At 35.2% G+C, this 6,173-nt stretch overlaps 1 long non-coding RNA gene across 1 annotated transcript in view; it reads left to right on the top strand.

Moving 5' to 3' along the window:
- Positions 1 to 6,173, top strand: part of LOC135681606 (uncharacterized) — a 50,625-nt gene that overhangs the window by 35,321 nt on the left and 9,131 nt on the right. The window lies entirely within an intron of this gene.

Here is a 6,173-nt window from a genome sequence, read left to right as displayed (position 1 = left end):
AAGAAAAAATGTCTGGCACTAAAAATGGCGGCTATTTCACACTTATTGCTAACTCAAAGCTGAGCTGATTCCAATTATTAGTAATATCAATCTGGCTTTTGTTCCACTGTCGAGTGACACTTTTACAATCGATCATGATCCATCGATGACGGTACGGGAAAACGGATTTCGTCAAAGATACTTGTTGTAAAATGTCTTTATAATTCTATGCAACGTCTTAAGTTATTGGACCGACCGGAAACGTATTATTGATGCACTGGTCTTTTACGAATCACACACGAGGCTGGCATTGCACAGGATCGGAACCGATCATCTATTTGTAGTTGATTTAATCACGCCCAACAAATATTTGCGAGTTGGCGTGCAAAACTATTGCCCGGCCTATCTACTCAAATTGGCGATTAATGTCGGTACAGCTGCCATGTAACTGACGACTGGCGAAATGTTCCGAGATAGGACAACCATCGAGGGCTCTCTCCTCTCTCTGCTCGCAATGCTAGCAAAAGAATCCTGCTTGGATCATTAACTTCTAGAAAGATTCTCTGTCAGTGACATTTTCCAAAAAACTTTCAATCGAGCAATAGTATAGAAACACTTAATAAATTATCACATAATTGCTGGAGCTTGCTGTTTGTGGATTTTTTATCAAAATTGAACAATATCTTTACAGGCCATTATCAAATCTTTTGAAAATGGTAAGCCAAATATCCAAACAGCTTTTGAGTAATCCCTCAATCTCATTTTTCATCGTTTTGCCTCGAAAAGTGTCCCACCAATCGTTTGACATTTGATGGAAACAATCGATGGAGTTTACATCCAGGCAGGGCTATGAAAAGGTAACATTTATCTTTCTTCTGAAAAATTAGCATGCCAATATATCACTTTATTCGGAAAAATTACTGACTCCGTTCTGTGCTCTTGCACTACACTGAAATTCTTGTATCACAGCTAGGAGGTGTCTTTTACAGTTAAGCACCGTTTTATCCTAGTTAACACGCCTACAGGCAGTTTCTACAACGTTTTTAGTGCAATTATGATAAATGTCACTATGCATTTATGATACATTGACAAGTTTCTGTTATCTTTGTCTCATTGCGCGGATAAGATAAATTGACAGCTCTATTTGCTGTGACAAACCTATTAGATACAAGTAGCAAAATGCATCAATGCCAGAAAGGGTAGACTTTCCCATTACAAGACAGTTGCACAACGAGAGAAATCAATTACGCCATGTTTTATTTTAAGACCGTCTTCTCGAAATGTTCTATTTCAATTCATCTCCAGGTATTTTCATAAAATATAAAACTCAAATGACGATTTAAGGAAGTTGATTAAGTTTTATTAGAGAGATGCAAGCAGTATTTCTTCATTTCTATTTTGGCATCTCGGGATCCAGCACACTATCGTTATAAGATAGAAGATCAGACGTTACTAAGTAATGTGCAAGTAAATTGAATATGCTTGCGCGGAAGATTTTTCGCATGCATTTCATGTTGGAGAGAAATATTAAGCTCTACATAGAGTTTTTCAAAAAGTCGAGCTGTCATCGAACTGAGAATTTCAATCGTTCAAAGATATTTATTCCCAATTTCTTCATAATTTTCTACTGAAATTCTTTCTATACTTCATGACCAACAAAGATGGAACCTTCGAAAATAGAAGTACACAAACAAAAAGGAAAATAAAGTATCAACATTTTTCTTGCAACGTTTCTGTGGAATAACTTGCAAAATGGACCTCATAGGCGATGTCAAATTTAGAGTTATAACGAAATGCGATTACACTGAGACCATCATAAAATTTGAATGCGATTGAGGGTTTAGAATCGTCTTACTGAATTTCTTTTTATTAGAGGTAGAGTATCCGCTGAATACATCTCAACCATATTTTATCAATGTATTCGCTTTCACATTCTCATGTACTTTGAAAACGGTGTGCCAGCTTACGACCATAAACAGGAATGCGAAACTGTATATTCGTACTTCTATTATGCTTATTTCTATTAGGGATTTACTAAATATCAGCTATACAGCTTCCAATAACTTAAATACAAGAGACTTCCTTTGCCCGCCCAATGCCTCAGCTGATCCCTTCCCTATCACCATTGAATAGAAAGAATTCCTTGCCCTCTAATTCATCGTAATGTAACCATGTACGTACATTTTTCTTCATTTTATGACGCAGTTAATTTCTTTGATATCTAAGCAAAACCAGGTAATTGTATTTCTAAACAGAGAGCTCAACTTCTTTGTGTCTTCTTTGAATAAGCTATCCACAGGCGCCTCAAATTAGTCATCTATCCCTGGATCTTTGGTACAAAATGTTGGATCAACTCAAATTTCACTAAGACATCGCTATTTCACACTTTGCGTAAGAGAATCTCATTATTCCGCATAGAAGCGTCCTGTTCTATACACCAGTGCGTGTACTTCTCGACCTTTATGACATTGAGCAATTCATAGAAGACCGGTAAACAGAGATTTTCATCAAGCATCATAGTGTATGCTCACTTTTGCAAGATTTTATGAAAACGATACTTTTTCACCAACGCTACATCTTTCCTTATTCAAAACTCGTCGAGCGCTTGTCTTTTAGTAAAAATCTTGGTAAAAAGAGTGAATTGTTTGTAATCTAGCTCACGATTGTGTAAAAGAACAATATTTTTAGCGGGTAACGGTAATTAAAAGAGGTTCTTTGACATAAATTCTACGTTATCTCAAGCCATCGAGAAGCTCGTCGTGTTTCACAATTTTCAACTAGGTAATATATTCTGTAATCACGTAGAAATCATTATTTACTTGTGATAGTCTGGACTCAGCCAAGGCATTGCCGCATAAATTCAAAAGCAGCAAACCACTACTGGGCAAATGCAATTTATTAGATTTCTTATGTATCTGGTTTGCTTTTTCGGCCATATATCAGGATAACAATTCGATCCCCACAAAATATTCAAAAAATGAGTGGCTGAGCTAGTCCAGAAACGAAGCTCTTTTGATGAGGGCTTCTAGAGCTTGGCACTATTTCTGAAACCAAAGACACCTGAGCTTCACAAAACTCAATAGATGTCCATGCAACGCTTGCATGATATTTCTGTTGGTTGAGACATCAGTTGCTCAAAAATCAACTATCATTATTCTGCTCCCAGTGGCTCTTTCTCTTAAAATAACTTGTTTTTATATTCACCTATAACTATAAGGATAAAAATGATGAAGAAAAAGATGCAATTTTAAACTGGTATGGAACTTGTCATTCACCTCTAATAAATATTCACTTAGGAGACCTCATGAAGCCTCCCGATTCTAAGCTTACTCACTTTGAAATCAAACTTTCTAAAATTTCCTATTTACTTATTGGAGAACGAAAGCTATGTAGACTAATCAATTAACTAGGCATAGCGAAAGGTAGTTTGCTAATGAAGATGTTTTCATATGACTTCCTACAACGATTCAAAACATGCCTTGTGCACAAATTAAGCAGAGAAAGAGATCGTGACTGCAACTTATCAACGGATGACGTTTGCCATGAACTTCAAACGACTTGCTTCAAGTATCTTCCCTATCCAATAAATTCTAATATCACTAGAACTTAACGGATATTTGCAGAGACTTTAATCTTTCCTTTCGTTTTCAAGCAAGCGGTACAAAAACATATCAATTCTCTTTACATGAAGTAAAAACAGTCGAAGTAGCCATTCGACCGCTCTTTCGTAAAAGGTCGGCTTTTCCAACTGCATGTCACTCCCTTGCCAAAGTGTACTAACAAAGCTGCTTCTGTGAACTTTTGAAGAATAACTCTCCAAACTGCTCGGAATTTTCTTTCAAACTGAAGGTTTGTTCCTATAAATGCGCGTTGAAAAACGTTTATAAGTAGCTTGTCAAAGTTTCTGCAGCATTTTATAGATCATTCGCAAGTCTTAGGTTCAGAATAGAAAGTAGGATTCATTGTTGCTGTTAGCAAAAATAAGCTGTTGCTGTTGGCTTTTTCTAAACTTTTACACTTCATACACTGTAATTCGCTGGCCTTTTGAAACAAAAAATAATGAATAGTAATAAATAATCATAACTAAAGGTTGTAATGCTCTTTGGTTTTCTACAAGCTTTGAACCGAGGACCACAGCTTTTAGCCAAGGACCGTAGTGAGATTCTTTTTGGGCAAAGCGTTTTTGACAGATTTTTGCAAAAAGGTGTATGTAGTAGAAAGTAACATCTTAGTTTTGAAATGCAGTTATCTCGAGAATTTTGTACTTCATTGATAGTAAAACCACAACAATTTAATTAAAAAAGTAATAAGAAATTAAGTGCCATAACACTATGTGTTAAGTGCCATAACAAATTTTGATTCTGGGATGAGCAGTGCCCTTGATCGTCGATGCTCGACGGACGTTATCAGATGAGATACCAAAAACCATGAAACGTTAAAAGAAATGTGGCTTTGCATTCGTCAGTAAACAAAATTAGCTTAACATGCCAAAAAGACTGACTCCCTGTGACGTTGCAAACCTCAGCATATGCGTAATAGATGATCGTATTAAGAAATGTCTCTAAAAATATCCACCAATTAATAGAGGACGAAGAACAAAGGGTCTGTGGTTAATAGCAGCGCATCATACTCTGAGGTCAGGAATAAACGAGGCAATTGTTAATTTTTTCGGGATTTTACCCTTCTTATATCAAACTTCATGTTTCATCCAGAAAAAATTTTAAACTATACTCGAAATTCAAATATTCTCGCGATCACACTCAACAATAGCCATTCAATAACGAAGAACCCCCTCTTTTTTGACCTCTCCTTTTTTGTTAGTCTCTCTTGTGTGTTTTTTTACTTGTTCCCCCTCCCATTGATTTAATCCCTCCGTTTATTTCCGGCCTCAGAATAAATTAGTTTGAAAGTTAGCGCAGCTTTAAAGGACGGGTACCGCACAATGTTCACACTCTTCAGACTTAGAAGAAAAAACTGACTATCAATAAGTAACAGGACACAAATTTTTTCCAAAAAATTCAGAATTATTATACTGCTAACATCTCGCAAAGGGCTTTTTTCGAAAGTATTGATACTTGCAAGATAACTTCTCAAAGTTTTGAAGACTTTTTGAAGGCTTTGAAAATTTGAACTGCACGAGTTTAAATGGTCAACTGTCATCCTTAATTTGCTGTATAATAAATATATTTATGTCATTTCCTTTCGAATACATATGCTAGGCGATTAAAGTTTTATTCATCTAAATTAGAGCATTTTATCTTATCATAAAGAAAAGACGCTAAGCAACAGTCTTGACAAAAAAAGCTGATTGCACCTTATTGCAACAGGTGAAAAACACTTACATTGGTTTAGTAAAAGGGGTGGATGATACCATAGGTCCCTGAGATTCTTCTTAATATAAGCAATTTGTAGATGAAAAATATGGGATTATTTAAGGTGGGGGCTGTTTAGCAAGTAAAAGAATTTACTGATCTCTAAGATGCTTTTTGGTATCATAAGCGAAAATGATTTCTTAGCCTTTTTATCTCTGTTTGAGAATGTAAGTTAGTCCTTTCTTCTGGAGGTTTCTAGCATAATGTAAAATCTTTAAAAGCAATTCAATGTGCTTTTTTATGGCTAGATAAATGTTGTGTTAATCGTTCTATGTTATGACAGTTCTCGCCTCAATTTATAATCGAAAATTTTTAATTACCCTATGTATACTTCGACCATTTTCAGATCTCTGTCTAATTCATTAATTCAGTAAAGCATTGTAATTGAAAACTGGTCCTTCTATGATTCAGTTCTTTAAAAGTGAATTTCTAAGTCGTTTGACTAAAAAAATATCGTGCTGTGCGATGTCGAATATCTCACTATTTGTCTTCAACTGATAATTTGGTCTTCAGACAACAAAATTGTCTCAGTTCTTTGCTTTTGTCGCCCGTTTCATATTCTTATAAGTTATTTTGAAGCACATCTAATTAGAATTTGATAAAATATTCCAATAATAAAAACGTAACTGGCTGGTTGAGTTATAGACTCGCTTTAATACGTCACAATGTCTTAGTGAAGGAAATTCAATTTTAATTGTGAGGATATTGGATCTTCAAACATTAGTATAGAAACAGTTTATGAGGATATCTACAGTTTAATGATTCACATAAAACTGTTATTGTTAAAACAAGCTTTTGAGCCAAGTTATTACAAATTACGAC

Source organism: Rhopilema esculentum, chromosome 12 (assembly GCF_057945365.1).
Source record: "Rhopilema esculentum isolate cy_ngs chromosome 12, ASM5794536v1, whole genome shotgun sequence".
In the NCBI taxonomy this organism is placed as follows: domain Eukaryota; kingdom Metazoa; phylum Cnidaria; class Scyphozoa; order Rhizostomeae; family Rhizostomatidae; genus Rhopilema; species Rhopilema esculentum.
The sequence above is the reverse complement of the archived record's forward strand: the minus strand, read 5'-3'. Positions and strand labels throughout refer to the sequence as shown.